This window comes from Lagopus leucura, unplaced genomic scaffold (genome assembly GCF_019238085.1).
Source record: "Lagopus leucura isolate 7727_CA_CO unplaced genomic scaffold, USGS_WTPT01 Super-Scaffold_100008, whole genome shotgun sequence".
Taxonomy (NCBI): Eukaryota; Metazoa; Chordata; class Aves; order Galliformes; family Phasianidae; genus Lagopus; species Lagopus leucura.
In genome coordinates this window covers 19,730,941-19,754,786 of record NW_024962265.1, presented here as the reverse complement: position 1 = coordinate 19,754,786, position 23,846 = coordinate 19,730,941, and the positions used below count along the sequence as shown (strand labels likewise).

Sequence of the window (23,846 nt, the reverse complement as noted above, 5' to 3'; positions counted from 1 at the left end):
TTATTCTCATTAAAAATTTTGAATCAATATTCTGCAGATCAAGCACATTTTGTAACAAGGAGGTGTCTCTAGCCTCATTAAAAAATCTTGATAGATTTTTTCTGTATTACTACATCTAGTCAATACAAATATGGGTGAAAACTTGATTAGATGTTCCAGGTGCTCTCTCAACATCATTTCAAGCCTAAAGCCTCCTAGTTTCTGAAGATGAATTCTCCTTTGACTTTCTCCATTACTACAGCCTTCAGCTTCAAAAATCATAGTTTCATTCTGCCAGTACCATGACAAAGTCTTTAACTTTTGCATGTTCCTTTCAACTCTGTCTTCCTGTTGAACTACTGGTCCAAAACATCTAATACACACATCATATCTTTTCTCTTCCTTTATGAACAGATCTGCATAACATATTTAGATAAATTTCTAAGGAGCTTCTTAGAATATTCAAATAGCTCTAAAACTGTAAGCATATTTTTATATTCCCATATGTGCGTCTGCAGAGTTTTTTCACAGACCTTAGAAAAATGGCCAAAAAGAATAGCATACTCAAGAATCTGAATGTACAGGCAGATACATAAATCTCTAAAGGCTGTATGAAAGTCTTTTTGAAGTTCTTGCATTTCTAGGATAACTTAAATCAAGGCATCAGATATATGTGACAAGCAATTTGGTGTTCTGGAATTGAGAGAATCTTATTTTTTTATAAATTGACCAAAATATTAATTAAAGAATAATCCCAGGTATAATATTTTTGAAGCCTATTAAAAATGGCTTAAAAGTTGATCCTGTACTTACATATTGAACGGCCATATATTATATATTCAAGTGAGGTGACTTCCTGCATTATGTCGGCTGTAGATTTAAGTACTGTTGAATGGATACTAAGTGCTGACTAGATAATAAGTCTCTAGTAATCACATTGTTTTAAGGTAGAGTTCTCAGACAATATGCCAAAAAGCCAAAACCTTTTCCCATAAATCTGAAATAACTGTATTTATAACAATAAATTGTACAAGACACAATTGGTTACTGGTTTGAGTTTATCAATTTCATTAAATTTTTTCATGAAGTTCTATTTCACACTGCATAGCTCTCACTGAAGTCACTGAAAGAGCTTCATTTTTCATAGTTTGGAATGTTCATTAGATATTTATATGAAAAATGAGAGCAAACTACGTTACACTAGAAAGAACAAAAACAATTTCATAGGGCAGTAAACTCTTATACTCTGGGGCATAAGCCAAACAGTAATTTATAGGGTTAGGTGGAAGCTTTGCTCATGGACAAGATACTTTGAAGAGAACTCAACTGAATGTTAAGTATTCCTTTAAAGCATCCCTTCAGATGAAAACTGGACAAGGTCTGGTACCACAATTCCTTGGCCCAGATTTTCAGCGTGCTGTGAAGCCATATCTTTGCCTGCCACCCTTGCTACATTGACTTCCACAGCACTTCCTTATTCCAAACTGCTCTCAGTATTGTTCATGTAATCCTCCATCAGCTGGAACATCCGATGGCATTTTCTGGCATGTGAGTGGTGTTTTCTATTTCCTACTCATTTTAGTCTTTGGAAAATATAAAATCACCTTTTTTTTTAAGTAAGACAATTCCCTATCTACATACCACCCAGAAATACATTTACATTTGAAAGCATAAATTATCTTCTCTTTCAGTAGTATCCTTGTATCTAAAGCAAAAAAAATGTGCAATTTCTGAAACTATATTGATCTAATTTATCCAAAGCTTACAGTAAATGAAGACAAGGGAAATCCTTTTTTTACACGTAAAAAGGTTAAACATATAAAATGACACACGTACAATTATCCACCTTGTTCTTAACAGACTTCAGAAAAAAAAGAAAAAAAGCACTGAAAGAGGAAAAACCCTTTATCCACTGCAGGCACTGATCAAAGTGTCTCTACAAAACACCAGGATTAACTGTTTCAAAAGTGTTCTTTAGTTTGACTGTCCTTTAATTCAAAGTTGTTCCTCATTTGCTGCAGCTCAAATGCACCTTATTGTTTAACACCATTACATCTTTCCACCAATTTATCTATGAATTTATCTTACAAAATTCCTTGTCTCTTCCTTCCTTCCTCTTTGGCTTCTATCTTACTCTGCTAGTAAGCTCAACCTCAAATAAGTGCTCAGATAAATCATAAGAAAGGAAATAAATGGAGACATAAATGATTTAAAGTTTTCCTGAGACTACAAAGTGACTGTATACAGTAAGACAAGCCCTTTCACCCAACAAAAAGCAAAACAGCAATTCAAACTGAAAGCAAAGCAGCAAATATATGGCCATTAGAGGCAGATGAGTAAAATTGCACAATTTAAAATATAATGGCAGGGAATTTCTTCTAATTGCTCCCTTCTATCTGCTAATCAGGCACCGAGCACTGCTGATGTTGATTTTAGCAAGTCCTACAGGAAAAACTGCTAGATAACTTCAAGTAGGAGAGCTTTCTTGTTAATCTTTGTCTGTCTGCTAAGAGAAACAAATTGAAGAAATGTTGCTTAGACACACAAATATGTATTTAATTAATTGTAACTCTTGCATGTTCTTCAAGGGGGCTGTGCTTGCAGAATGAACAAAAGTGATCTGATTTCTGAAGCACCTTTGTCTTTGAGAGGCCATCCTACTTTCTATATATCTACTCAGAACCTCATGGTGCACAGTGTGCAACTACAGCTCTGCAAGCTTAGAACAAAACCTAGTCCACCATTTGGAGTTTCCTTGGAAATGCTAAATATGCTAAACAATAGCTGGAAAAAAAATTGTCACAGAGCAATACTTTAAAGAAAGGAGGTTCAAAGTTAGAACTTTTTTTTAAAGCCTTTCAGTTCACTGTGCATTACAATAAACAGTAACAGGAAAGAGGAGTTCACACTATGCTAACATACTAAAAATGAAAAGAAGTGACTTGGGTTACTTTTTTTTCTAAAAACTCCAAAATACTGCCCTGCTGATGCTCGTTGAAAGGGAAAGAAGCATAAGTGCAGATTTAGATGTTTGTACTTCTGAACTCACCTTTGGGACAGCATACATTTTCATGCTTTTTCTTTCACATTTACTTAGAACACAATAAATATATCTATCCAAGCAACTAAATCAACACCAGGAGCTTATTTTATCTAAGCCTTGTGTTGTTACGTAGGTGGAAAGGCAGATAAATTTCTCCTTCTTCCTTGAGATGAGTAGGTGTGTGGAAAAATGCCATGCGAATCAAATTATCCTTGATTCATCATTATAGCACATCATACAAAATGATTTGCATTTAGGAACTCATTTGCACCACTGCATTCCTGGGAAGTACACAGAATACAAAAAGGCCATTACCTAGGAGTCCACTGATTCAAGAGCCAATTTATCTTTGCTTTTGCTCCAAAACAAGTAATTACTGTGGCAATACTCAAAGCAATTTTAATTATCTTAAACGTTTGACTAGATCTTATCATTCTGATAAGTGAGGTAACTCCAGTACCATAATTCCAAGACTGGTGATAATGTAGTCATATATTCTGTCAACTGCAAGAATTTTCATGGTAATTGTGTTGTGCACATTGTGTTTAAACAACCCATAGTTAGCAATTTCCTATTGTGGCCAAATCTTCTTTGGTAAATTCCCACTCAGAGCACTCAGAATCTCCTCATTTGAAATACCTGTGGTTAGAGTAAATCATACCTTCTAGAGCAACCAGCTGAGCTCAATTCAATGTGAATATTTCTTTCTAAATTCATATTTCTCCTTCACTCCTCCTCACACATTTTGTGTTGGGAAAAATAGTAGTCCCGATTATGCAGAATGCCCCACAGTATTTTCTTCTAGAGCATTCAAACATGAAATAGGATCACACTGCATCCCTGCTTCAGAAGTCTTCAGTAGTAGCATTATCATAAACCTCAGATTGACTTCCTTACTTGATTTTTTCCCAGCATGTGAACATGCAGGCACTGGAATCATCTGTGGGATTTTGAATACATCTAAAGTAATGTGCACATAAGTCCCCTGCTGAATGGGTCTTAAATCTGTAGCATTTATTGTTCAGCCTACTGTCTCAAGTTGACTTTCAGTGTGAGAAGATTCAAGCACAGGCTTTATAAAGTCCAAATTCTGCAGAGTCTGACATAAACAAAGTGCAAATTCTCAGCTTGGTTCATGCAAAATACATCTGCTAACAACACTGTTTCATTCACTTTACATGTAAAGCCAATTAGGAAAGTAATCTGTTGGAGAAGAAATGCTTTTTAATCTCATTTTAGTCAAAAGATTGAAGATGTGTTTCTAGCTGTGCTATATGCAGCTCTGAAGAATCATAACCTCTTCTTCCTCCATCTGTAAAAATGGAGGAATTCACACATAAACCAATCATGTTAAGGAAACGTTGATTATTGACAGTATCAGAGTGAAGTTGAAATATATATATATACACACACATATATGTAGGTTGTTCTGAAAGTAATGCCTCCTATTTATTTCCACGGAAACTACAACAATTAAAAAGCAGAATAACATTATTTAATGATTAATAATTATTTAAATTCCCAGCTACAAAACACTCTTTTTCAACATAGCCACCACCTTTAGCTGTTCCAGCTGTTCCTTGCTTTTGCCAGCAAGGAACAAGAGCCTTTATGCTGCACTACAGTTTCACAGCTGCTGTGATGGCATTGGTAGGAAATGGTTGCTCACACAGTCTATCTTTCATTGGCTTGGCACATGGAAATCAGAAGGCACCAAATCTGAACTGTATGGTGGATACAATATGACAGTGCAGCAAAGACAGGCAATTTGCTCATAGTCTTCAAACTGGTATGGAACCTGATGGTAACACGCTGCATGGGAAAGACTGTCATCTTCAAGCCTTCAGCATAGTCAGTGCCACCGTGTAGCAGCCAGAGTTGATACTCTGCCTAGGTTCAAGAAAATCCATAAGGAACACCCCTTTCCTATCAAAAACAAAAACAAAAACAAACAGTGTGCACTGCTTTACTGTCTGAGGGCTGTATTAATGTTTTCTTTGATGGGGGACTCATATGTCACCGATTCATATGGCTGGCTTGTAGTGTTGACATCACATCTCATCATGGGTAACGATGGGATCCTTGAAATTGTCACCTTCACCCTCATATTGGATCAACAGGTCCTAAAAACACACATGTAGTATTGTTTCTGCTCCTATATGAGCATTTGTGGGACATATCTGGTGCAAACTTTGTAATATCCCGATGTTAGCATCATCATTTTCAAATGCATTAAAGGCAATGCACAGTTCCCAGGTCATAATCTGTTGATTCATGTCAATTCACATAGATGAACTGATAAAGGTTTCCATTTTCTGATGTGAAAGCTGTGCAAGGCCATCTGGAATGTGTCTAGTCTTTCATGTCACTGTCAGCACTGCTGAAACACTTCATCCACTGCCTCAATGCGTTCACAACCACTGTTTGATTTCCACAAATATCCAGCAAGTGTCAATGAATGTCAATGGGCGCATTTTTTTCCACACGGAAGAATTCCATTCCAGACCCTTGCATCATATGCGCTTCCATGTCAGATACCATTTAATCAGACTGCCACTCTGCTGCCATCTGTTGCACAGCAACAAAATGTAGTGGAACACTGTTAGGAAGGTTCAGCCTCTACTGCTATACCACCAACATCTGCCTCTGACTTCATGGGCCACCATAGTAAAATAGGAGGCATTACTTTCAGAGAGCTCTGGTGTGTGTATATATGACGCATATATATATGAGTATACACAATGAAAAAAATAACATCTAAAACTAAATGGCTTTCCTATGCACACAAAACACCTGAACACTGTAAAGCATCTGGAAGATACTGGTAAGCAGGGTCTATGTATTTCAAAGAATTTCTGCTTATGCATATAGCAAATTTATCCAAAGGTATTATGAACTCTCATTTTCCTCAGTTCATCTACTGAGGAACTGAGGGCTTTTCTACTTCTTCTCTCTGTCAGTATTTTAGGTGTGAATGCTTTTTCTGCCACATGAAATTTATAACCTATCTCATTAACATGTTATTTCTTTTCAGACTTCATTTTCTCCCTTGTCTATTGCTAGTGTTCCCTATTTTAGTTTTTCCTTTCTTTGATGTTGCTGTTGTTATTCTGCAATGTGTTTCACAAAGTAGTTTATATGAAAGATGCTCCGTAAAAGACTAAGGATAATCAAATTTCTTTTTACCAAAAGAAAAAACAGAGCTCTCTAAGACAAAATATGTATATTACTGTATTCATTCATGGGGAGTCGCATGATAAGAAAGTAGAAAAAGCTAGTGATGGCATATTCTGCAATACTAATACAGAATGGGAAATACCATTTTATTTGCCCCATCAGTAATTTCTATACTAGGAAAAAACAACAACAACAACAACAAAAAAACCACTGAGCAGATGCATGCATTTTTCTGCAGAGAAGTTTTTTCTCTTCCTAATTAATTGGGGACTTAAGAAGAACTGCTTCAGCAATACAAAATTGACCTTTGAAGATCAAAGTGATAATCCATATGGGGCTAAATCCTGCCCCTCTTATGCATGCAAAACTCTTACACATTGCAGAAGAGTTTACATCGTGATTTAGAAGAGTGATCATCATACATCAGGAAAAACAGCCCCTGGGAGAGTTTAATCTGTGTAGCCAAAACTTTCATCTTTCACTGCATTTTCTTTCACCTCCTCTTGTGTTCATCCCTCTCTTTCTTCCAGATTGCTTATGAGAAAGTTTTATCCTCACCTACTCCTTTCTTCAACCATCCCATCCAGCTTAAGCTAAAGTTGGTAGGCTTGTATAACGCAAAATTTTGGAAGCAAGAATATTAGCACTGCATAACAATAATAATTTAATACATACTCCTCATTACATTGCTTTTTCATTTCAATTGTTTGAGATTCTTCTGGACCTTAAGGCACTTGCAAAATCTAAACCAGATCTAAGTGTGCTTACACTATATTACTATTTCTTAAATGACATGTTTTAAAACCAACATCCAGAGGGTTAAACTAATAATTCAGAATCAAGCATCATTTTTTATTTTGAAATAGTCTAGAATATGAGTTTGTATTGCATATTTATTGGCTACGTTAAAAATAGTCATTACAGTTACAGTGTCTCTGCTGCCAGAAGGATCATTTCTATCATTTTCTTAACAGATATTCTTCCTTAAATTCAAATTGAGCCCTACTGATATCGGAAGGTGAAAGTTGAAAGACCTCAGTATCACCAACAATAGCCAAAAGCATATTAGAGATCTGTGCAGGTAATGTGCTACATGCCCTTCTCACTGTCATGTTTGCATTTGATGAATACTTAAGACCAGGATAAATTCATTCTATTCATTAAAAAGAAGTCTAAAAAATTCTAGTGCTTTGAGAGTCTCATGACAGCAAATGATGTAGGCAAGAGATGTTCAGCCTACAAACACTTCAAAGCCAGCAACTGCAGGTCAGCCCCACACACTGAGGGTTGGACTGCACCAGTCAGGGAAGAAGAAGTAAATTAATTTTCAACCAGAGCATCACATTGATGATAGGACAGCTCGGTTGAAAGGGACCTACAAAGATCATCTAGTCCAACTGTCTGATCACTTTGGGGCTAATCAAAACTTAAAACATATTCTCAAGGGGTCTGTCCTAATGGCTCTTGAATAATGACAGATATGGAGCACCAACCATATCAGTAGGAAGTCTGTTCTGTGCTTGACTGCTCTCAGAACAAAGAATTTTTTCCTTATGTCTAGTTTGAAGCTTTCTTGGCACAGCTTTGTGCCATTCCTATATGTCTTGTTTTTGGTTCCCAGGGGGCAGAGCCCAGCACGTCCTTCTGCACTTCCCTTCCTCAGGAAGTTGCAGAGAGCAACTCAGTTTTCTTTCCTCCAGACTACAACACAAGTGTCCTCAACCTCTCTTCATAGGTGACACCTTCCAGTCCTGTTACCAGCTTGGTTACACTCTTCTGGACACATTCAAGCATGTTAGCATCATTTTTATACTGTGCAGACCAGAACTGCACAGCATTCAAGGTGAAACTGCACCAATTCTAAATGTACTGGGAGAATCACCACTTTTAATCATATGGTTACAAAGTGTTTAATACTTCCCAAAATGTCATCTGCTCTCTTGACTGCTGGGGCACACTTCTGGCTCATGCTGAGCCAGCTGTCACCAGTACTCACAGATCTCTTTCTGCTCTCCTGTCACTTGTCTCCCAGCCTGTGCCTGTGTCCAGCAATGCTCTTTTCCTGGTGCAAGACCACCCAGCATTTTCCTTTGATGAACTTCACATCATGGCTGATTTCCCAATGCTCTTATCTATTCAGATCCCTCTAAAAGGCCTCTCATCCCTTCAGGGATTCAACAGCATCTCCCAGTTTCAAGTCATCAGCAAGTTCCACTTCTGCATCAAGCATTCCACTTCTGTATTCAAATCATTGTTAAAAATACTGAACAGAATTGTCCCTAGTGACACCACTATTGACCATCTGCCAGACAGATGTAGCCCCATTCACTAAAATCCTTTGAGATTGACCACTGAGCCAGTTCATCACCCAGCATAGCGTGCATTTGTTTATCTCGCAGTTGAACAATTTGTCCAGAAGGATGCTGTAACGAATGGTTATCAAAGGCCTTAATAAAAGCTAGAAAGATTACATTCACCATCTCTCCTTCATCCACCAGGGAGGTGACCTTATCATAAAAGGAGATCACATTACTAAGGCAAGACCTTCCCTTTGTGAATCTATGCTAGCTATATCTGATGATAGCTTTGTTCTTTGTGTGCCTTTCAATTGCACTCAAGAAAATCTTCTCCATAACTTTTCCAGGCACTGAGGCTATACTGTGAGGTCTGTAGTTTCCTGAGTCATCTCTTATGCCCTTTGTGTAGATGGGTATGGCACTGACTAGCTTCCAGCAAGTAGGAATCTCCTCAGACTCTCATGACCTTTGGTAAACTATTATTATTTTAAGACATTTTCCTGCATGGTGAAAGCGGAGATACCTAAAAATTGCTATTCACAGTCTCAATCAGTGACTCAGGTTTTTCAAATATTCAGGGCCACTATGTCAGCAAACGTATAACCAGGTCCCAAAGTATACTCAGCTTTTGTACGCTGTTATGGTTTTAAATTATATTAAAAATCATAGAATACAATCACAAAACGGCTTGGACTTGAAGGGACCTCAAGGACATAAGGTTCCAAGCTCCCTGCCACAGGCAAGACTCCCAACAGCTAGATCAAGCACTAGATCAGATTGCGCATGGCCCACTGAATCTGACTTTAAACATCTCCAGGGATGAAGCATTCACAGCATGGAGAAACTGAGCATCTCACCACTCTCTCAGTGAAAATCTTCCCCCAGAATCTAATCTAAATCTTCCAAATGGTTTAAAACCGTTTCCCCTGTCCTATCATTATCTACCCATGTAAAAGGTTGATTTCCCTCATGTTTATAAACTCCCTTTAAATATTGGAAGGCCCTAATTAGGTCTCCCTACAGCCTTTTCTTTTCCAGGCTGAACAAGCCCAGTTCCTTCAGTTTGTCTTTATAGGAGAGGTTCATCTCCATGGCCTTCCTCTGGACCCACTCCAAAAGCTCAACATCCTTCCTGTGTTGGGGGCCCAGCCCTAGAAGCAATACTCCAGATGGGGGCCTTACAAGGGCAGAGGTGAACAATCACCTCCCTGTCCCTGCTGGCCACCCCTCTTCTGGTGGAACCCAGGATATCATTGGTCTTCTGGGCCAATGAGTAAATGAGCAAACAAAAACAATAAAGTCTAATAAAAAAGGATTCTCAAGGTTGAGGTGCATCAAAGCTGCAAATAGCTGCATTCTATGAGATAGCAAAATAACTACCTACAAAAGAGTGAATCTGTGAGTGCCTTTAAAATGAACATTTTTAAAGTTACTCGGATCTTTCTGTATACAAAATTCCCACAAAACAGCAGGGATATTCTGGGATCTCAGGTCAGAATCAGGGGTACTAACAGAGAACCACAGCACTTTGCTGCAGATCCAGGAAGACAGGCGATGCTGCAAGCAAACACGAGTGATCCTCCTGGACAGGAGACAAGTCTGTGGCCTGGATTCAGCTTCCTGCTCTGCTGTTCTGCCTCTTGCATTTCCTTAAGCACAGCTCTGTCCCAGAATTTTTTCATGCTTCACAAAATGATATACCTAACACCACCAGAGGTGAGTACAAGGATCAATACTGCAAAGATCTTATAGAATAAGGTAGCAAAGATCATGTAAGTAACATCACAGAGCGCTTTTAATCTAAAAGCTCCATTTTTACAGGCACAGGTTGCTGAGCCCCATTAGCACACCTAGCTGGCATCTGTGCTTCAGGCCAGGTGTCAGAAACACTGCACAGAGGACACAGAGAAACAGACAAGGAAGCTGCATACAGCAGAAGGCAGCAAGGATGATGTCATGCCTGTACTCCTGTTGCTTCCTGAGCCCAATTGGGAGCCCTGGGCTGCACAGCAGCTGCTGAACAAAAAGGAGGGATGATGTGCAGCAGAGAGTCTGGCTGGGGGCAGCTTTATACTGATGTCCTCTGCCTTTCATAATCTCAGCATCAAAAACAACTTTCTGGGCTTCCCCATCAGCCTTCTGGTTCAACATCCTTCTCCTCTCTGACTCCTTTTAGGAGCAGCAAGGCTGAGAGCAGGCCCCTCAGGCACCTGCAACAAACAAAATTCAGCTTCACCTGCTCTGCTGGGAGGCACTGCACTGCCTCTGGTTGCGCCATCAAAGGACAGCTGCACTCTCACCATCGCAGCTTCTTTTGAGTCTGGGGCCGGCACTCCAACAGTTTTCCAAACAACTGCTGGTTTGGTACGGCCTGGCACATGCTTTGTCATCACTGACTTGCCAGAAGAAAGCACCAAGATTAATATACTGCATTCAACACTCAGTCAAAATACCAAAAAGCTATGTATAAAATTGTCCACCTGTTGCTACCTAAAGTAGTCTATATTCTTCCGTATTTTCCCTATGATTGCTGATTTTTTTATTATCTTATTCAGTTAAGATTTTTAATTATATATTTTTCATCTGGAGTCAGCACGTAGCTGAAAATTCACAGATTGCCCTCAGTGTTAAACTCTTAACAGTACACTTAGATTTCTGTTAACAGAAAATGAAGTAAAAATATAGGTCCCTGCGAGGCATTTCAGAGCATGACCCTAAACAAGCAAAAACAGTATACTAAAGACCAGATCAGATTTTTATTATGAAAGTTTATAAATACAGGATTGCTGGAAAAAAGGAAGGCTCCAGCAAATTCAAGAAAATAACCTAATTGCAATAAATATGCTTTATGGATGGATTAGTAGATAGTAAGCAGTACTGTAGAAACAACAGATCAGAAGCCAGATTACTATTGACCTAATAACAGCTCACACCCATGTCTGCTTGAAATTCTAATATCCCCACACAGAAACCAAGGGTAACTCATATAATTTAAAAAAAAAAAAAAAAATAGTACAGGATTTGGACTCTTAGCCCAAATCTGCCAAAAGGTCAAGAGAATAGAAGTTCAGCTCTAATTAGGAGCTGAGTATCTCATTTACATCCACAGATTCTGCATATGCACAGTAACAGAAAACAAAGGAAGCTTGTTTTTTTGTTTGTTTTGTTCTTTTAAACACACACAGTTGATTCACTGAGTTGTTTTCTCTTGAAACACATCCTATTGTAGAGCTTGTTAGTGTAATCCTTACCACAGGGCTCCCTTCCCTTCAAAGAACTGAAGTTTCAGGCTCCTATGTGCCACATGATCCCATTTCAGCATCACTTCCCTTCATGTTCCTGTGGTAGTGTTGAGTGAATGCTTTGCTTTGAGTGATAGGTTATTCTGGAGGACTGTACCAGGTGAGGTTTTTGTGTTTGTTACTGCTTTTCTTTGTTGTTCTTTTGTTTGGATGGTTTGTTGGTGTTGTTTTGTTGATTTCTTTGCTTAATCACTTGGGTCCCATCACTGTTTTTATTTTACTTTAGTAAGCAATTTCTTCGTGATACAAAATTCTAGCTAAATTCTTTAATCAGCTTTTGCTCAGAGTCTGTTTATTTCCATCTGCATTACGAATGCAGGATTTAAACAATCTATCAACACAGCATAATGCAGCAAGTGATCTTGTCAGTTTGTCCTTTCCTCTGAGGGATGCAGTTACTGTATTCTGTACTTCTGAAGAAAGGAAATAATAGGATTAGAAAAACATTGAGGACAAGGGGATGTCAAACAAAAGAAAAGCATGCTGCAGTTCTAAAGCATTCTCATCTAGTATTGGGAATTGTAATCCATTTGTGCTAAAGACTTCGCCTCTGCTCATTATACAGAAAAAAAAAATCATAAAACACTCAGACTCGCATGCTTTGATATTGTACTTTGGCCTATAGGGAACCACAATTAAAACACAGTTGAGTAAAGGCAATTTTAGTCATTATTAAGCAACCTAAAGTACGGTCAGCCACGCAAACACAGCATTAGCTAAGGATTAAAACACTGGCGAGTCAGCCAGCAATCAACTAACCTTAAAGGTCCAGTGCTCGTTTAGCATATCCACTATTGGTGCTGCATAATGCCCAGTTAATTTAGAAAAATGATTTTATATAACTATGACAGAAATGCAAAAATATAGGCCAATAGGAATAACATTTTTCTGTAAGAAATTGAAGCTATTGTGCAGAAATTCTCATTCATTACTCAAATAATGAGACTTTACCGTGTAGAACAGGAATCCAAGCAAACCCTGAAAAACCCAAAATCCAAGGTTTTCCTTTGTATCACCACTGGACAACTTTAAAAAAAAAAAAATAATAATAAAAAAAAAAAAAAAAAAAAAAAAACTATTACACCATTTAAACAAGCCTCAGTAACATCCAGTATACAGTATAAATTTAAGAAAAGCTTTGTGATTTGTTTCCTTGCTGTTTGGAGATATGAATCAGTTTTTTCATTCACTTCTTTTGCCTTACCACAGTTTCAGGTACAAGGCTAAACAACTTAAGGCTTACTTCTGTTGAATTAGAAGGGTACTGAGAAGAGTGAACTTTCTCTGCATATTAAAGTTTACATAAGAAAGGTGAAAGAATGTCTCTGTGACCTTGTCAAAGGCCATGTTTCTCATTTAAACTGAGCGGTAAGCAAGCACAAATCATCCTTAGGGGTGTTAAAGTGGTATGCTAAAGCCAGTCTCTGAGCAAATAGCATTTGACTACTGCTCAGGAAACCACACAAAAATAAAAGATGCTACCTACCTCGAAAGATGATCTGTCAATTCTAAAACCACCACCAACGCCAGTTACGATGTTTTTCCCTATCATAGCCTTGTAGAAAAGGACTGTTCTCAGGGGATTTCCAGCACACTAAATGTGTCTCAATACAATTTAGACATTGGTTTCTTTCACTTATAACTCAATATAATTTAGATGAGAACCCGTTGTTTTGGAGATGATCCGAACCCAAAGTAGAATGGGAGCAATCTGACATAGCTGCAGTTAGCAAAGCAACTGATATTGATAGAGGCTGAACTTATTGTTCTGACAATGCATCTTCACGGCAAATTCTTGTGTGTGAATATCATAATAGAATCATATAACAGCATCAGCCTAAGATAGCCCCCTGTATTCCCCAGTGCCCGTTCAAACAAGGTTTATGCAATTTTGCCCAGATGCATGTACTTTTCTGTGAATGGGGGGTAAGCAGAGAAGAAGACAAGATCAAAGCCTACTGTCTCCCAGGTGAATTGCAGAGCTCAGCCTCTCTGACCCTACGGAGCCAGGTTATTCATTAGGAGGTACAGGATCTTCATCCTATCAGAAAATAACTACTTGTGCAGGTTAAAGCTACCTGGGAGCGTCTGTCTGCTCTCTGCAGAAAGCAGGACAATGACATGTGCAGATAAATTTTCAGAGAGAAATACAAGTTACTGAGTCTTTCTGACCCACTTGGCTGCTAGTGTATATGCAAGCTAAAACAGTAAATGTAGTCATAAAAAATATGGTTGCCAACCAACTGCAGAAGTACTTGCAGTTGCAAAATATCATCACATTGCTGCAATCAAGCAAGAGATTGATTTAGCAACAGCATTATTGTCAGCTGTCCACTGAATCATAAAATCATCAGATGGCACCTTATCTTTTACAAGATCTTTTGACATGGGTAATATTTCGAGTCTCTCTTCCTCACTCTTACATATAAAGGCAAAAATCATGAAGAGCCTCTAAAGCTTTGTTTTTCAGAGCCATTCAAGCATGCAGCAGCTGCAGTCTCACTGATGAGCTCCATCATGGATCCAATTGAGCTCTGTCTGGTAGGACGTTCACCAGCCTGCTCCAGCCCAGATCCTTTCTAGGGCACATTTAGGAGCATTTACCAGAGAATTACCCTTCCTGCACTTACTCCTCTGCCAACCTGACCACCAAACACTCCTCTCTCCAGACTGCCTGCCAAAGAGGCAGGAAAGCTTCTTAACATAAAACCACATCTTATGAGAAACATTAAACAAATAGACATTCAAGTAAAATTGTTTTATTACTAAAGCATGAAAAATACATGGCTGCAGATACAGGTAGATCTTGTAAATCTGCAGTTTGACATCCCCTAAACTTAAGCTTGTCTTCATGACATTTTGACACATCCTGGAAATAACTAGTGAACTCTGGGGTCTTGTCAGCACAGTTCACATTAGGGAGAGCCATGGACACAGTTCACATTAGGAATGAACCACAGGCACACAAGTTACTTCATTCCATGTTCAGTAATTTTCCACTCTCTCCCTACATATGGGCAATAAATATTCATTCTTGAAAGCAGTCATTAAATTTTAAGTATGGTGCCCAGGCTGCAAAGTGTATGTTGGAAACTTTGTCAATACATGTGGGTAAACATTTACCAAGAAGTATTCACAATAGATCAATTTTCACAATTGCATAATAAATCCGTAATCTTGATTGCTATGCATGTATCATATGCAAGTTGCCCTAATCATCACATGCACCTACAGATGTCTCTTTGAGCTGCTGCAAGGACAGTCAGCATCTGCAGTTGTTGCGAAATGTGCATTTATATAACAATATAAATGTATCTACTCTAATTTTAGCTCCTGCCAGCAGGGAAAAATGCTTGCAGCTAAAATACAAAGTTTGAAAATTTTCTAAACAATTTATTCATACTACCATACCACCAACCTTACTGACACATGAATAAAACCCAACGGATTTTCCTGCTAACTTGTTCATTGTAGATTTAAAATTTTAAGAATGTTGAACTGCAGCTTAGTCAGTTTTATACATTTCTTCTCACTGTTCTACTCCTGCCCTTTAAATGATGAGGCAATGCTCTGCTGTGATTACACTATAGATTCTCATTAATAAACCCATTGAGAAAACTGAGGCAGCCTTATAAAATTAGTTTAATCTTTATTATTTTCCTAACTTCCCCAAACTGAGTATTTCTCTGTTTACAAGAAGAGATTATATTCATCGCTGCACTTGCAAATACAAAAATATTTCTACATGCAGAAACATTTCCACAATAACTGCTTTACTAAAAAGTAACAGAATAAGGAGGCATAGAAGGATGGAGAATCCTTAAAGATAGATGGCAACCTTCTTTCTTTTTTGTCCCTTCCTTTTCTATTGCAATTCTATATTCTTGATTATTTGGGTGTGGGGTTTTTTTTGTTTTGTTTTGTTGTTGTTTTCGTATTTTAAATGGTTGCCATGTGAACTGGCAATATAGCATACACACTCTATACCTGTTAATGTCTTCCCACTTTGAGAAAAAAAAAAAGGCAATTTTTAATGTATAACTTTTTGAGAACAGATTGCTTTCCAGACTAGAGCTCATGCGAAAGAATATCATAGGCAATTCAGCAAAACAGCAACTTCCACCAAGCAAATCTGCCAATACGCTTTAATTTAGGAACAAACTGGTGATTTGATTACTTCAAATACAAAACCATCACTAACAGGACAAAGAGCAAGAGCTAACAATGGAATAGCTCTTGAAAATTAGCTTTCATTGATTCATATGAGCTTCCTATGAGCTAAGCATTTATGAATGAAAACTCAGTATAATTACTATCCAAACCCTGTACAATCCACATTATCTTTAACTCAAGAATAAACTAAAGTACATTAGTATAAAATTATTTGTGATGGAGACTGAGGAATGAGAAAATAAAACTTCCTCAGTATGAAACCATCATTTTGATTTAATGCCTCCCCAAGAAACAAAAACAAGACTGCTAAATGTGATGGGAGAGAACTCTTACATTCCAACCATATGCTGAGACTAATCTTTTCTAGAAAAACTGCATTCTCTGTAAGTGTATCTGGAGAAGAGCACTTAGCTGAGTACAAGTCATAGACACTTGTGCTGAAATTCTAAGGGGAGGAAATGGAAGAACAAGAGGGAGAGGAAAAGCTATATTAAGAAGTTAAATTGCGGGAGCCCTTTGACTGCTATTACAAACTGAAGAACAGCTTCAGTGGTGAAAACCTGCCATTAATCTCTTATTTACATGGAAAGCACATGCTTCTTTTTATCTGAAATGCTTACAGTAATGACAGAAGCTAGGACTAGACAGATAAACACAATATGTCTGGTTATCAAGAAATTTAGATTCCTTATCTAAATTTGGGTTTGAAGCTGATATTTGCCTACTGTGAGCAGACAGAGCATCTGCTCACTGAAACTTATGTTCCCATCTTTTTTACTGCTAATAGCAGTGGTGAAATAACATTTTCTCTGATCCCAATTTCTCAGGAAGCACTCATTCCTAACAGGAAGGCAGTTCAGCTTCTGAATCCTCCCCAGAATCACAGATTCAAAAGCCTAAAAGTTAGAGCTGATGAAGTCTAACAGGAGGCTAGACAGAAATCCATTACATTTTTTTTTTTTTTTTTCCAAACCCAAGTTGTTATGAAATAAATATGTGAGCTAAACAAACACATATTTCTGTTGCTACCATTCTCAGAAATTTCCAGCAAGAACAGTTTCTTGCTGCAATTATAATGCAGCATGATAAATACAGGAGCTGTATGCATCGGCTTCTTTCTATGCACAACTAAAATGGAAGTGGGTGATTGGGAAGTGGGATTGGGCTATATTTATTTGCTTTGGTTTGGTCTTTAAGAGTTCTTGAAGCACGTGTAATTTTTAACAGAAGATCAATTGTGTGCTCCTTCAAACACCTGTGCTGTGAAACAGAAAACAGCAAAGTCTCTTTAGCAAGTCTTGCTTAACAAGCTATTTCAAAGTCAAGAAAGATAGGAAGCCATGACACTATTCATGCAAGGAAGATATAAAGTCATCTCTGATTTTGTTCTCAGGGTGCTCCACCATGAAAGTTATAGGCCTCATTATAGGCTTACATACCCAACACACATTTACTTTTACTCTGATCACAATATTAATTATGGTGACTGGCCTGAAGTCCCCATATGGATACTTGCAGAACTCAATGTAGCACTTCTGAAAGCAAATGCACAAGGAATGCAAACACAGTAATTCAAGTCTAAACTCGTCATTCATCAAAAAACTACATTTTTTCTCAGTGCTACATACCCATCTCTCTCTCTCTCTTATTTACATAAAACTCCCACTGATTACACAGATGATGGTAATTAAACTAAATCATTTTATGAAAGTACTGCCAAAGACAGATAAACTTTGGTCCTGCTATACATGTGTCATGTAATGGGGATATCAATTAAAGTGCCAGATATTGAGCACAGAAATTATCTTATTTTAACATCCACACTCAAGTTTCTGCGTCATAAAGCTACAGTTTATCTACTCATCTACAAGAAACTGTTAGAAGCAGATTCTTTGCTGTGAGATAACACTAATTAAGACTGCTAGAATAGCGTCTCTATATACCTCAAATTTTTACTCATCTGTTCTTTTAGTATCATTGATTTTTACAAATCAAGATGTCCGAGAAAAGTCAACATCAGTTTTGTCATTCCTTAAGAGCTGTCACATCTCTATTCCTAATCCACTAACAAAACATATTGATTCTTTTAATAATTAGAGCTTCACTCCTTATTTTGAGGACGTATTTTGCACAGTCAAATGCCATGAGGCCTATGAGTGCGCAAAATGGGACTGAGTGGAGGACTGAGTGGTTACTTATCCCTCATACTATGAATGCAAATCCATTCTGCCAGCTGCTCATGTCATTAAGGTAACAAGGAGCCTCAGAAACTATTTGGTTCATGTTTTAATGGTACCCTGCTGTCTGACTTCCAATCTCATATTTGCTGAATTGACACTATTGCAAAACAGCAAAGTCTGCCAGACATAGCAATGTTTCAATACGTGCTGATTCATCATGACAGGACAGTGAAAGCCCTGTGGCATGTGCAGAAGAGCTTTAAATAGTACTTAGTTGTTAACTTATTTTAATTAAAAAGGCAAATGCGCTAGAGAGAAGAAAACACTCGTTCTGTATCACATCACTTTTATTTGCTCCACTTATCAACACAAGAATGTATTTGTTCCACCAAAGAATATCTATTTTAAAAGAATGTTTTCTTCCCTACCTTCATATTTTCCTTTCTTTTCTGCATAGCATATCTAAAGGCATACAGCTACTGGCTGCAAATACTACAGAGAATCACTAAATATAGGACAGCATGAAAATATGTTGAATACATTTGTCAGCACTCTATTAAAACAGAGCTACCTAGCAGAAATATTCCCACATTGCTAATAGATACTGGCTTTATCACCTTTCCCAAGGTGAGAGCACCCACATAGGTAGCATAATCAGTGACGTTTTTGCAAATTAGCTCAGAATAATTTATTTTTTTCCTCCATAAAATACATCCTGAAAATGTGCTAATGAAGGTTATACCACTTTCAGTATTATATTATTAGCAAAAATTCAGTTGAAATTTTATTTGAAATTACAGAGGTCTGAGTCTCCTTTGTTTGAAGTGTTGCCAACACAGCTGTAGAGTGCATCTCAGATTAATGGGAGCCATGACAAACAGTATGAGTTACTTCAGCGCATACTTTCCATCAACATGCACAGCAGGCAAACAATTGCAAACTTCCATATTTTCTCTGTAGTGTGAAGTCATTGTAGGTGACATTATGTCGTTAAGCAGCAAGGGACATCAAAGCACTATATCACATCAGCAGAAAATCCAGAAATAGTGCAAGAAATACCTCCACAAACTATTTACAGCCTTTCCAAGGAAAACTACTGTGAAACTGCACAGTAGAACTAAAAAAATTTCAGCAGTCTGCGCTCACAAATCCATGACATAGAAAGGGACCGGTGTTCCTTAATGAACAACCTTTCAGATTCACAACAGCTCAGCAGAGCAGAAGGGCTGCAGAATTCCTTCTCAGAAAAGGAGTTTTGCTAATGATAAAACTCCACCATTTATTATTCTTTTTCTCCAAACATGTCTCTGAGATTCATGGTGAAACACAATAATCTAACATCCAGAGTACAAGAGGCAGAAAAACTCTCTTCCCCAGACTTGAAAATAAGACAGTTACTTTATGCTTACAGGTAGCAGAAGGTTCACTGTGCATGCCAAGTTGTATTGGGAAGCAGTGAAGATTACCAAGTATGTTTCAGCACCATGGATGCACATGAAACCACCTCCTGGAATCCACATTTAATCTGCTCTGTGTTAGCATCACTACTTCTTAAACCCCCCTTCCAAACACTGTCAGAGCTTAATTGACTGCCTCCAGTATCTAGGTGCTACAAACACCTGAGGATCAGTGCAGGGAAATCCTGTTCCTGGAACTTTTAAAATCACTATTGTGGTGTTTTTTTTCTTGGTGCATCACAGTTTATACATGGTTTAAACTATAAATCATAGGTTACACGTTAGGAAGAAATCATTTATTCAGACAGCAGTGAGGCACTGGCACAGCTGCCCAGATAAGCTGTGGATGCCCCATCCCTGGAGATGTTCAAGGCCAGGCTGGATGGGCTACCCGAGCTAGTGGATGGCACTGCCCATGGCAAGGGTTTGAGAGTGGATGACTGTTACCTTCTATCTCAATAATCACCAAGTCTTTTGATGAGGGGAACATTATATATTTTTTTAATACACACGTTTAAAAACACCCTAAACAAGTATAAATATGTTTGCCTATTAACAAGAGAGGAGCTCATAAACATCTTGTTTTCTTAAGATTAGCTATTTATTGGATCCAGATATTCAACTTTTATAGAAACCACAGAAACAAAAAGTCTAAGTTCTCTGATCCTTGACAGATACCCCTTTGTACCAGTCCTACCCCTTTCCCAACAAATCATTTGACCCAGTGAAAAATACTCTCTTAATATTTGTTATCATGCAGGCTTCTGGTAGTCAGCAGTATCTTAGGTTTCCACTGGTATTTCTTATCATTAAATGGCCATGTAAGTCTTGTGGTTTTAGCATATATCTTGCCTACAGTTCTTTCTTTCTCATACATTTGTAACAGTAATCCTCCAGTCAAATTAGCCTTAAAAAAAGATTACACCTATCTGTCAATCCATAAAAATAAGTAACAATTGTAACACAGTATTAAATAAAATATCTTATATAAAAAGATGTATATGTTCTTTGCACCCATGGTATAAAGGACACAAATTAATGTGATTAAATTGCAGCAAGAAAAACTCAGGTTAGAAACAGGAAAAGCATTCATCAGCTACAACATTCAAACCAGGTGCTTGGAGGTGCTGTGACATTTCTGTTATTAGAGGTACCTAAGAGTAGAAACAAAAATCCACCTTGCAGTGTTACAGTTCTTGTCAATCTCAGCATGAGATGGACAAAATAACTTCTTGTAGTGTTTTCTGTCCATAGTAATCTAGAACGTGCAGAAGATACAGAAAACTTCAATGCTTGGACTAAAAAAAAGTTTACTACACTAAATTATTATCTGAGCTCATCTCTAGAGCCCATTTCATTCTTTCAACACCTATTAGCAGAATGCATGCCCCCAGGGAACTGATGCTTTTAAAGCAGAGAGTGAGGGAAGGAAGGGAAAAAAGTAATATTAGATATCACCATACTACAACTGACAAGGAATTTGCCTTCTACAGCTCTTTTCTGTGTGGGTTTTAGAAACACATAAAAATAACACATCTTTGGTGAAAAGAAGTAAGCATAAAGATAATCCTGCCAGAAACATTACCCCACACAACACTCCTTAATATTGTTGTTATTCATAATAGCAAGACCTCATTAAGATATTCATGAAAGCAGAACTGACTTATACAAAGTGACTTAGACATCTCTCTTCTATGCATTGATTATTTTCATACCTTTTGCTACACATTTTGATGCTAGAAACATCTGAGATGTACTAGAAGAATGTTGAAAGCATATACATGACCATGAGGAGGCAAGTAGCCCGAAGAAATCTAAGCGTCTGAAAATCTCACATCCCAGGGAGCCAGATGCAAGACAGCAGTGACAACACAGACTGAGCTCCAGCAGAGGACCTCACCACCCGCACACATGCCCACAAGCAACATTTGTATGTACACTGCATTGTCTGATCTGTCAGTGCAGCTATTTCTACAATGGCACAATGATAATAACTCAGTTCAAATACATGATCCAAGTTTTCGTACTATTCTCATAGTAGCAGTGAGGCAAAGATAAACAGCTATTTACATTATTTTCAGTAGCCCAGCTCAATCTGAGTTCATTACAATTATGACCTTTGTTCCATTGGGTGAAATATCTCTTGAGATTTAACAGTAATCCTCTCTTGCAACATCTTCCTCTAAATAGATGTAAACAGACATCCAACTACAAATATAGTCATCCCATCCCACTTTTCTTTTTTTCTTTTACTGCTTTACGAGACTTATTAAGAATTCCTTGGTAAAGCGTAATTTCTTTTAGTTACTCCTAACCTCTGCCATAAAACGTAGTCATTACTGTATTCTAGCTCTATTTGCAGTGACTAAATGCAAGGCTAAAAAGTGTTTTTTTAAAAAAGGCAGCAGTTTTTTTGCATAAAGATTCATGGACAAATTGCCTGCTTTCTGGAATCAGAGAAGCTAACAAAGTTCTCTGATGACAACTGCAAAAGAAGCTGCCTAGAAAAGATCAGTAGAACCCTTTGGTATTCAATTCTTTAATGTAAGCCTCTATAATTAAATGTTAGATTTTCAATTACTGAAATGATCAGATTAAAGATGGGTTGATCAAAGATTAAAATTTAATTTGGCTACTTCAGATACTCTAGTAAAGATGTTCTGTTGATTCTCAAACCAGCAGCACTTAATTTAAGAGTATTCCAGGGAATACCTCATCACATTCATGAACTGCAGTGTGTTCACTGCTTAGTGCAATTTTGTTTCCTATTAGGGAAAAAAGAAAAGTGCACAAGAAAATTTTCTGCTGATCTTTGCAGGCTAAAAGGGCAGTAGAATTTATACTATATCCTATCCTTTGAATAGTCTCAACCTGATTGCTCATTATACCCACAGAGTTTTGTTTCTGGAAAATAATATTAGACTTTACCACATGCCTCTTCAATTTTATTTTTTTTTTATTTATTCATTTTCATGCAGAGCGTAGTTCTCAGTAGAAGATCAAACCCATCTCATGCAGTATATAATCCATGGGCAGTCTGGTCTAGTGGTTGGCAACCCTCCCCACAGCAAGGGGGTTGAAACTAGATGACCTTTAAGGTCCTTTTCAACCCAGGCCATTCTATGATTCTAGAAGAATATCAGTATGATGAGGAAAATCTCTTTTTATGTCAGATAACAACTTGGATGTAATAATATTTTTCTTTGCCTTACCCAAAAAGAGTAATGGAAAAGGAAAAAATGAGATGGAAAGGAAAAAACTAAAACGCAATAGCTTTCTTGCTACATTCAAGATATCTGTGAAGGAAGGAACAGTAACAGCAGCACAAAAAATTTATTTCCTAAAAGAGCTGAACGTGTATAGCTCAACTAATTGATAGGAATTAGACTTGATAGTAAGAGAAGAGAATGATCAATTAGTCTAACTACAAGCATTTCAAATACCACACAGACATTCTCAGCACAACTCTGTAACTAACATAACTCAGAAAAATGATCTTCCATTACATTTATGGCTGTTTTACCAAATGGTGGGCAATTGGCTTGCTTATGCTCTCAATAAAATCTGTAGATCTTTGCCAGTCAGATATTCTTTTACCTCAATCTTTATTTCTTTACTTCTGTTTTACTCCTTTAGATCATTCATACTAAAAGCTTATTTGTTTACACAGGGACAAAGACCATTCAGTCTAACTTAAAGTATGTAACAAATTAGATGCCTACATTAAGCCCTTATCGATCTTTTCATTAACAGCACAAAAATAACAGGCATTGTTCACAAGCATCTCAAACCATTTAAAACCATTTAAAAGAATCTTTATCACTCATAAAGAAACAGTAAGGGTATATAAAACCAGGTGGGAAGAATAAGGGCTTTTAGATGCAACTGTAATCAATATTGGATAAATGTTTCTACAAATCCTCTGCAAAACATAGAGTCTGAGAACTGGAAGACATTAGAATCTGTAACCAATCCAAAACAAAACATTGAATCAGACCACATTCTGAACTTGTCTTTAAAAAGCACTGTAGCTAATCTTCAATTAAAAAAAAAAAAAAAGCACATGTATTGGGTTAAGGTAAATTACTACAAATTCCCTAAATTCCTCCTGACAATCAAAAAAGGTTTGATTATTTCAACTGTCTAGAATTACAGAGAGAGGAACCATAGGTATAATGTTGAGTAGTCCAACACTAGCAGTGATATAGAAAACAATGTCAAAAAATATAATATGAAGA

General features: G+C 37.4%; 1 protein-coding gene across 1 annotated transcript in view; it reads right to left on the bottom strand.

Annotated features, from left to right (window-relative positions):
* The window catches only part of GRM8 (glutamate metabotropic receptor 8), a 317,845-nt gene that overhangs the window by 185,538 nt on the left and 108,461 nt on the right, over positions 1 to 23,846 (bottom strand). The gene's annotated exons all lie outside the window — the stretch shown is intronic.